We start from the raw sequence: 10,729 nt of genomic DNA, 5'->3' as shown, positions 1-10,729 counted from the left end.
TACTCTCATTAACATTACAGTATCGTCAATGAAACACGTATGTATTTATAATTATTGTATATTTATATCGCGTCAAGAAATGTCAGTGCTCTTTATTATAAAATCTAAACCAATCAGGAAACTCGAGCTAATTTAACACAATTAAGTCCGCCGGAGCAGTGATACCAATAATCCAGTAGGTCAAATGTCAATTTGATCGGCCCTTTTTCTTTGTTGTCGGATCATGTCTTGTGCCATGCCGACACGCACCTTTAAGTAGGTATAATGATTAAACTCACTTAAGACATATGAGCACAGGTACGATTTCGCACGCAGGAATAGTTATTTGTTGTTCAACCTCTCGTGCTAATATTAATACCCGAGCAAGCAAAATATCCTAAAATTGAAAGATTCGAAAGTGGAATCTTGAGCGTTGCGAGGTTTTCAAGGCACGAGGGTTAAACAAACTTTGCCATCGAGTGAAACACAAATTTATTAACCGCATCAACGCGATGAAAATACTAACTGTGAAACATTCATTACATATTCAAGGCAAATGAACGCTGTTAAATATTTAACATCCAAAATCATCACTTAAATGTCAATTGCACCAGCCAAAATGAGGACGCAACTCAAAATTTGCATCTAGTTACTTTGCACTCTTGTGGATAAAATGCAACTTTCTCATCAGGTTTTGAAGTATCAAGAGAGCTTTTACCAGCTGGTGTGGTGAAAAATACTTATCAACCTGAGTTAGTGACATTGAGAAGATAAGGTAAACGTTAGTGCTCGACATGCTAATGCCCAATAGATGACACCTTGCTGTCACCTCTATTGACAATGACTAAAGTTTCAAGATGACATGTACTGGGACCGCGTCGAGCAGCAGTAGGTACGTTTACCTTACCATGCAAAACTTACATAACACAACCCTTGACATAACTTTAGACACCAGCTCGAAAGCGCCCTTCTTAAGGAAGACTCACGTTAGACCGGACCGTGTCCGAGCCGGAGCTTCCGGCGCTTCGTTCTCTATGGAAAGCATCACGTGATCGCCTGTCATGTCATAGAAAATTAAGCGCCGGAAGCTCCGGTCCGGACACAGCCCGGTCTAGCGTGAGTCATCCTTTATTCTTCAAAAACTGATCCGAAAGTTGCATTTTATCTACAAGAGTAGCAAAGTAATTTGTTGCATATTTTGAGTTGTTTCCTCATATTGGATACTTAGTTGAATTGACTTTTATTTCATTTAAGTGACGATTTTGAATGATAAATATTTAATATCAATCATTTGGATTTGATCCTGTAGGTGCATGTACCTAGTACCTACTGTCTGTTTCCAAGTACTTTTTTTCTTTTAGTTTTGCAAGTAGTAATGAAAATTCTGATTTAAATGGATTTACATGATTTTCTATCTGGTATTTAACTCTCGGTTCCATAAATAAATCAAGAAAATTTTTCCGGGTTGCTGTTCTAGAAAAACCGAAAACTGTTTTTTTAATACCCTCTGTTTTGTGACCAGCCAATATGGTGCCTACCTGTGCCTAAGAAGGAGTGGTTCTTAAGTTTGCCTACTTTCAAAATTTCATACTTTTATAAGTGAGAATGGTTTTTTTTTTACTTGCGTCCACTCGTACTATATACAAAATCGAAAAAATCATATTAAACATAAGAAAAAAACTATAGGCCTTCTTCGGCGCAGGTACCTTATTAATCGAACGAGCGAGCGAAGCAAACGAAGTTCTTACATTCAACTTTGAACACGCGGCTGGCTAGCGGCACGTCCGGCATTTCGATGTTTTTAAGCTGAACTGTCAGAAGATAGTTTGATACTCAATAACTAAAGTAAATTTGTTCTAATTTAAATGAAATTGGGTAAACATGTAGTCGAGGGCATTATATTTTAGTCATTAAATTATGAGCAGGCTCGATCAAGAGGTTATTGAGCTAGAAGAGCTTAGAAGGCCAAAAAGCTGTTTGTGAGGGGGCTTGCTATTCTGGTCATTTTATTTGCAAGAAAGTATGGTCGAGTTTGGTATCAAATGAATGTGCTCGGCTTACACTTTTATAATATCGTATTTAAATTTATCATTTTAAAATAATTAGCAAGATAAAAATAAACATAATAGGTAGGTAGGTAGGTATAAAAAGATGGTCAATCAAATCTTGTCAGTAGAAAAAGGCGCGAAATTCAAATTTTCTATGAAACGATATCCCTTCGCGCCTACATTTTTCAAATTTGCCGCCTTTTTCTACTGACAAGATCTACTTGACCATCTTATATTTGACATTTGACAGGAAATATTTCGGCTTACCACAGATACAGTTTATTTTAATCTGTATGGTGACTTAAATCTAACAGTTAAGGGCTCCACAGACCTTGCAATAAATCCACGCGATTTTTGATAAAATGCCGCCTATAGTGCGACATAAAATAGTAGAAATTAAATAAAAACGGAATTCAAAAATGTCCATACAAAATTGTTGCCATGTGTAAGCATTTTACGTCAAAAATGTGACAGTTACGTAGAAAGTGGCGCCCTCATTTACAGAGCTGGGCACCGTTAATCAAAAAGTTAACTTCGTTAATCGTTAATCCGTTAAATAAAAAGTTAACTTCGTTAAACGTTAAAACGTTACTTTTCAAAAGTTTTAACGGAAGTTAAAGTTAATCGTTAACTCGAAATCGTAAATATACACAATAAGAAATAAAACTAGGAGAAGTAATCATAAATTTTGATTTTTATTAAAGACTTATCTACTAATTAACGTGGTAATCATTACTAATTAATAATAGCATAGCCAATAAAAATATCATTCGCTAGCATCTGCCATAAATGCATGTTCCCCTTCATGAACATGAACATATTAAAATTGTCGTCTGATAGCGACGCCCGTATTGGAGATAAAATATCTTTTCCCACCGAAAACAGGCGTTCCACAGCAGCACTCGAAGGTATACTAGTGTTATATTTGAGGCAGCGCGCGGCCTTGGTGTGAGTAGGTACTTAGGTATTAACGATTAACGGACTCAAGAAAAGTTAACGGAAGTTAACAAGTCCGTTACAGGTTTTTAAAGTTAACTTAAAAGTTAATCCGTTACTCGAAAACTTAACTTCGTTTATTAACGGATTAACGAGTTAATGCCCAGCTATGCTCATTTATTAACCGACTTCCAAATCTCAAAAGGAGGAGGTTATCAATTCGATTGTGTATTTTAGGGTTCCGTACCTCAAAAGGAAAAACGGAACCCTTATAGGATCACTCGTGCGTTTGTTTGTCTGTCCGTCTGTCACAGCCCATTTTCTCCAAAAGTACTGAACCAATTAAGTTAATTTTGGTACACATATGTAAATTCGTGACCCAAAGACGAATACGAATACGAATCTTACGAAACCGCACGCGCCGTTAAGTAGGTTAGGTTAGGTTAGGTTTGAACTGCGAACCTCACAAAACCGAACAAAAGTGGGTTAGGTTAGGTTAGAACTGCGAGCCTTACAGAAACGAAATGCTACTAGAAAAGTGGGTTTGGTTAGGTTCGAACTGCAATCCTCACAGAACTGACTGCTATCACAGAAGTAGGTTCGTTAGGCTAAAACTGCGACCCTTACAGAAACGAAATGCTACCTACTAGAAAAGTGGGTGGTTTTACCTCCTTAGAAGCCGGTTTATTTTTCTTAAAAATTATTTTCTATTATTTTATGTCGAGTATTTTGTTGCACCTACTTAGTCACTATACGAGTAAGTAGGTGCAACAAAATCGCTCTATATAATTTTTGCCAAACTGCGAGTTATCAGTTTTCGGGGCGAACTACTAGTTATAATAATAAATAAATAATAATTCAGCCTATATACGTCCCACTGCTGGGCACAGGCCTCCTCTCACTCGCAAGAGGGCTTGCTGGCCCAATGCGGATTGGGAACTTCACATACACCTTTGAATTTCTTCGCGGATGTATGCACGTTTCCACACGATGTTTTCCTTCACCGAAAAGCAAGTGGTAAATATCAAATGATATTTCGTACATAAGTTCCGAAAAACTCATTGGTACGAGCCAGGATTTGAACCCGCGACCTCCGGATTGAAAGTCGGACGTCATATCCACTCGGCCGCCACTGCGGTGGTCGCCGAGTAAGCGCCGAGTGGATATGAATAAGGTGCGCCTTATTTATTATTAGAGACAAAACTATTTTTCAATTTTATTTTAGCGCTTTAGTTACCAATTGAAAGCTATACGTGTATTTCATAATGCTTCAGTCACTTTACTAAACAAAAATATTGATTAATGTAGCATATTTTTCTTTTTAAAATTATAAGCCCTCATTCACACGAGCGCTTTTTTAACGCGCGTTGTAAAAGCGCCCGTGGTAATGAGGCCTAACTGTAACTAAAATACGAGATTGAAAACTAAAATTGTAATATAATTTCATTGTTTTTACCTTTAATTCCGACGTTTCAGCTGAGTTGCACCAGCTGTGGTCACGGAAAGACTGACGTCCCAACAAATGTCAACGGAGATATTAATAAAACACCACTAAACTACCCGAAATTAGTTTATAAAAATGTTCGGGGTAGACAAAGAAATTGCAGCTACCCGTTAAAGCTACCCGTTGTGGAAGTGCGTACATTGGCCAAACTAAGCGCAGCGTTCAAGAGAGGGTGAAGGAACACATAGCAGCTGTTAAAAATCGCCATGTAAACAAATCCGCAATAGCTGAGCACTTGCTGACAACAGGAACGAATCACTGGATTGAGCTACATAAACCCAAAGTCCTCTCCAACGAGCGACACTATTATCCGCGGATCGTGAGAGAGGCGATTGAAATTAAAAAACACCCTAAAAATTCCAATCGTGAGGACGGGTACAAATTATCGTCTACTTGGGGACCAGTGATTCAAATGTTGAAACCAGCGGATATATCTTCGGACCAGTGTACGGATCAAGGCCTGTTCACTTCCTAAGAAAGTTATGTCCCCAAATAATTGCGCATGTGTGCGCCTTAATCTTCTATGTGTGCGTTGGCCTCCGGGAAAAAGTTGCGAGTAATAAAAATGAAAACATTTTTCTACAGCAACATTGCTCCCAACTCTGATTTAAATTATCACGAATTTTATACAATATTAATCATAAAACGGGACTTAAAACGCTTAAAACTTAATTACATGCGATTAAGTTTTATAATGAATATTTGCTTCCAACTGTCTTTATCAATGTTCATAAAATATATGGAGGGTAGGTACGTCTACCCACCATAATAAAAAATATATTTGTCAATGACTCTGTCCAACTGCTGTGGTTAAAGTTCATAACGAAAATTTTATTTATTAACTCTTTAAATAATACATACAACGTGTACCGCTACGTACCACTTAAGACTGTAAGTCTGTACCTACATGGATTACAGCAATGCACATAGAAAATGTGCTAAATGCGGAGCAACGGCTGTTGAAGCAGCCAGAGTGAAATTTACAACTTTAGTGGGTTCAGAAGGAACCGAGTCATAACGCATCTGGAAAGCGTATTAATTAACCGTGAAGAAATGTATGAATACAAGTTGGAAATCTGTGTAAAATGCCGTATGTAAAGTGTAGTGTATCTGTGTGTAAAGTGTAATAGGTAGGCATGCCTAATGTTATTTGTATAAAAGGTACTGAAAACTTTGTGAATGCGCTTTATTAATGTCTATTTTTTTATTAAGTTGCCAGTTGCCAGTTTTCAGTGTATATTTTTATATGTAAAATATTTTTTAATAAATAATATATATAATGTTATAAACATAAACATGCCTTTTATTTAAATCAATTGATAATACCACAAACAAGGGGTAATATTTGCATCTTGCATATATTTCGTGATATGAAGATAACAAATATGTTTATCAACAGAATTACTACCTACCAATACCCGCCAGGCTAAACCGGTTGTCAACTTTAGTTCCATTGGTACACAAAGACGGCGCCACTAGTATAAACGTATAAACGGTTGGGGACATTTTTTTGTATGGAGTTACCGTTCTTCTCCTAGTGAGTATTATATTCTTTGGTACGGATACTGTGAGTGTTGCGTGTCGTGCCGTGGACAATAAACATTAAACTTTAACGGGTAGCTGCAATTTCTTTGTCTACCCCGAACATTTTTATAAACTAATTTCGGGTAGTTTAGTGGTGTTTTATTAATATCTCCGTTGACATTTGTTGGGACGTCAGTCTTTCCGTGACCACAGCTGGTGCAACTCAGCTGAAACGTCGGAATTAAAGGTAAAAACAATGAAATTATATCGCGGTAGACCCGTTTGTGTAATTAAATATGTGTACAAAACGCGAGAGTTTAAAGTGTTATAAAATTGTAATATACTTAAAACTGGCGGTTACCGGTGAAAATGTTTTACTGACACTAGTTTACTATTTATTGTTAGGTAGATATGTGTCAACTTACCTCAGTACCTGTTTCATGTTACCTTGGTATTAGGAGAGTTGAAACAGATCAGAATTGATGCAGAAAACAAATGTTTTTAAATAGTTCCAAGTACAATATGGTGTTTCTATTTTGTGTGGTAAATGGTTATGAAATTTGCTATCAGATACAGACTTCGTAAATCTATGTAGCTTCTAAATATACAACAGAGTTATGACCGAAAAAGTATAATTTGTGTCCACTCTCCTTGGTCTCCCCTACTATGACGTAGTATGCTACGAGTAGATAGCGAAATGCCCGCAACCGCACAAATACAAACTATCACAAAAATGCAGCCCACCCTTTGGACGTTTTAACTTAGCGCCACTTGTGCCATAGGTACCATACCACTAACCCGGGGTTAACCGGTTAAACCGTTAACCCAGTGTCTAATTGTACTGGTAACCATGGTTACTCTAGGTTTAACCCTTTACCAGGCTGACATTACAAAAATGACAATCGAATGTCAGTCTAAAGGTGGGATCAGACGGTTCACTCGGATGAATGTTTCATTTTCCTTTCGGGAGTTATTCGGTTGTATCGCTTCGTGAATCATTTCTTTGTTTTTGCTCATTATTGTTGTTGAAAGTGTAATATTGATAGCGTATTATGCAATAAATTAATGTGGAAGTGTGTAGATAACGAAAAATTGATCATGAAACGCGTTTAACCACCATTCTGGCGTCAACGCTGGGTAGCTCACGCAGGCCCTTGTAACGTCCAGCTATCGCCTTACAAGATCCTCAAAACTCAACTATCGAACAAGATTTTAATGAAACAGAATGAGAATGGATGTTTAATGCATATGACCAAATAACTGGAAGAGACGCTTTTACTTAAAGTATTTCGAAATGAAGACTACTGAAGACATTCATATCGGAATTGACTTAATATGAATAGTATTTACTGAAGACGTTTACCGGATTGAACTTACTGAAAAGACAAAAAATCTACTTATGACTAGGCAGTATGGCTTAGAGCTTTAGCCTGTCCTGATGGACATAAAAGAAAAAAAAATCATTTTCCTTTCATTTCACGTTCACACGGCTGCTGGAAAGATTATTAATTTTTTCTTTTCTTTCACTATGGCTTCGAATGAAGTTGTGCGTCTTGGTATAAGTTTAATTTGTGATCATTTAATAAATATTTTAACAAACAAGATGCAAAGAAAGCGTCGTCAGTAGTGGCTGCGACCTTGGATCGCAAGAAGAAATTTATTTGGAGCCTCGAATACATTGCTGAGAGAACTAGCCGATGAAGATCCGAAATCGTATTGCAATCATTTGCGGATGACTTAAAGTAATTTTGTAGAACTTCTATTATTAGTAATAGGTCCGTTAATAGCGAAAGAAAACACTTTAATGAGAGACAGTATACCTAGCCGAATAAAACTCCAAATTGTACTGCGATATCTTGCTACTGGCGATTGTTTTGTAACTCTGGGATATTTATACAGAGTACCTAGAAATACTATTTGTATTTGTATTTTGTATTTTATTTATTTGCGTTAAGTACATGTACATGCAAATACAGTTTTATAGGTACAAAGTAGGTATATACAATTATTTACAATATTTACATTAATTATTATCCATTACAATTTCAATTATGTTTATAATTTAATTGGCACAAAATTAGAAAAACATTGAAAATACATTAAAATTAAAATCGATATAAAATAAATTTAAAGTTACACATACACACATAAAACTTACAAATTACAGTCCAAACTATATAATAATTACAACTATTACAGTCATAATATCTTAAATCTAGCTAAAAATATAAATGTATAAAATAATGTCGGATGTTGTATAAATGTCAAGTTATGATGTAAAAATAAATAAAAAAGTCTACGAAGTTACAAATACAGTTCCTAAAATAATTTTAATCAAGTGCGTTGGCAAAATATTCGTCAATTGTGTAGAATGGTCTATTTATGAAATAATCTCTTACCTTTATGTCAAATGTTCTTAGGTCACTACATTGTTTTATGTCGGTACTTAATTTATTAAAAATTTTAATTCCGATATTGTTAAGGCTGTTATTAAAATGGATAAAGTTAGATTTAATTTGAACAATTTTTGATTTGTTTCTGAGATTAAAATGATGGGTTTCTTCAGCCTTTCTATAATTATTTTGATTGACATACATATAAACGCATATTCGATATAAATACAATGCCGTAATTGTAAATATTTTGTGGTCTATAAACATATTGCGATGAGTGACTGGTATGTGTTTAGATCCCACAATAATTCGTAGTGCCTTTTTTACTACATATCCTACTTTGTTCGTTCCACTTGAACACCAATTTATTGCTTTTACGTTGTCTTTGTCTAGCTAGACAGTAGGTAGTATACCCACAGCATTCGAGAAAAATATGCAAAATCCGAATGAACGTTCATTTCTGTGTTCACACTGTTCATTTTTTGTTCATTCGGAGTGCGAGTGAAAGATGCCGAATGAAAATATCCAACATTGTTGGATTCTTTCACTAATGAATTCATTTTTCATTTTTGGTTCATTTTGTCTTCAGACGTGTCACTTTGAGAGAAAGATGAATAATGAAACTAGAAAATGAACCGTCGGATCCCACCTTTACTCATCGAAAATAGAACACATATTTGAAGTGCCTTATGTGGGAAATATATATCCCTTAGCCTGGTAAAGGGTTAACCAGATAACCCCGGGTTAGTGAATAGTGCAAGTGGCCACTAATTTAACAAATTAAATACGTTTGGCATAGGCATCGGAGTTTTCATCGCACGGTAAGATTATAATGAGCTAGTTACCTATGGAGTCGATGTTAACGTTAAAACTAAGGTCATACTCATTCAGTAATTTTAACATATTTTGCCCTGCAATGATTTTGTGTAATGTGATCTGTCATTTGAAAAGCTCGTCTTATATAAATAGTAATTTTAATAACTCCATAAGTTAAACGTACTGGAGCTCGACACGGTTCTAGTACATGTCATCTTGAAACTTAAGTCATTGTCAATAGAGGTGACAGCAAGGTGTCATCTATGGGCATTAGAATGTCGAGCACTAGTACGTTTACCTTAATTATCTCTTAGAAATAGACCAAGAAAAGTCTGCAGCGATTTTGATAGCCCACGTAGTGCAAGTGTCATTTTAAACGTCAAACTTCTATGAAATTATGACGTATAAATAACACTTGCACTGCGTGGGCTATCAAATTCGCTGCAGACTTTTCTTGGTCTAACTCTATGAAACGCAGCTCACAATCAGATATATCGCAACAATATAATATCAATACAGTATGTTTAACTAGGCGATTAAGTTACAATGCAACAAGAAATATGAAAGCAAAGAGTATAATAAAATAATTACGTTTTATTTATAATTTAAATGCTTAAGAGCGAATGCTTAGGATGTTTATAAAGGCATTTTAGGGTGAAATTACAGAATGAGTATGAGGATGAGTACGACTTTAATTTTAATGTCAATATCCACTCCATAGCTCACTATAATCTTAGCGTGGGATGAAAACTCCGATGTCTATGAGATCGTTTAAGAAATACAAAATTAGTAAGAACATAAAAAGGCTTCTGACCAGTATTTCCATAAAGCGACTGCTATTTTTTGTAATTATAATATAAACATTGAATGGGCATCGTGTAATGTGTAACTATAAGTAACTATGTAGTTAATATGAGTAAACTTTTCAATCAGCGGAAAGTTACTTGCCCACTTCAAGAGTTTAATCTACAGATAAGCTTCAATGTTTTGAATGGAATTTTTCATGTAATGGATAATTACACTTACAGCGTGTCTTTTAAATAGGATTTAAGTTCATCCTTGACACCATCAATTAAAAATGACAATCGCACTGGATTAATGAGATTATTTTATGGGTAACATTTAATCAAACGCAATATTAGTATTTGGTCAATGAAACGGGCATCAATCATGACTCAATCAATATGCAATTAATAAATAACACACTGGTTTACATGATATTTTTGTGCAGCAATGAAATATATGAACTGCATTGAGTGAAACACACTTAAGTAATCAAATTATGGTCAGCAAAACAAGATAAGCCTTTTTATGGGATCGTATACACACCCCCTGTTTTTACACCTGTCATACATGTGTTCTTCTATTGCGTATAATAAATCAAAGTAAATATAAAAAAAAAATAGAGATATAGCCCGTCGGTTCCTCTCCCTTCGACCTTAACCGACGGCAGCCGGGGCCCCACTGCGCTGCCGATAGCACATTAAGTTAGGTTTTAAACACATTTAATTAACTTTATTAAGTTTATT

General features: G+C 35.5%; 1 long non-coding RNA gene across 1 annotated transcript in view; it reads right to left on the bottom strand.

Moving 5' to 3' along the window:
- LOC134803991 (uncharacterized) overlaps positions 1 to 10,729 on the bottom strand; it is a 274,246-nt gene that overhangs the window by 188,633 nt on the left and 74,884 nt on the right. The window contains exon 2 of the long non-coding RNA XR_010146061.1: positions 2,678 to 2,693. This is a non-coding gene — a long non-coding RNA (uncharacterized LOC134803991). The remainder of the gene's footprint in view (positions 1 to 2,677; positions 2,694 to 10,729) is intronic.

Source organism: Cydia splendana, chromosome Z (genome assembly GCF_910591565.1).
Source record: "Cydia splendana chromosome Z, ilCydSple1.2, whole genome shotgun sequence".
Taxonomy (NCBI): Eukaryota; Metazoa; Arthropoda; class Insecta; order Lepidoptera; family Tortricidae; genus Cydia; species Cydia splendana.
Note: the sequence above shows the minus strand (reverse complement) of the source record. Positions and strands in the feature narration are given on the sequence as shown.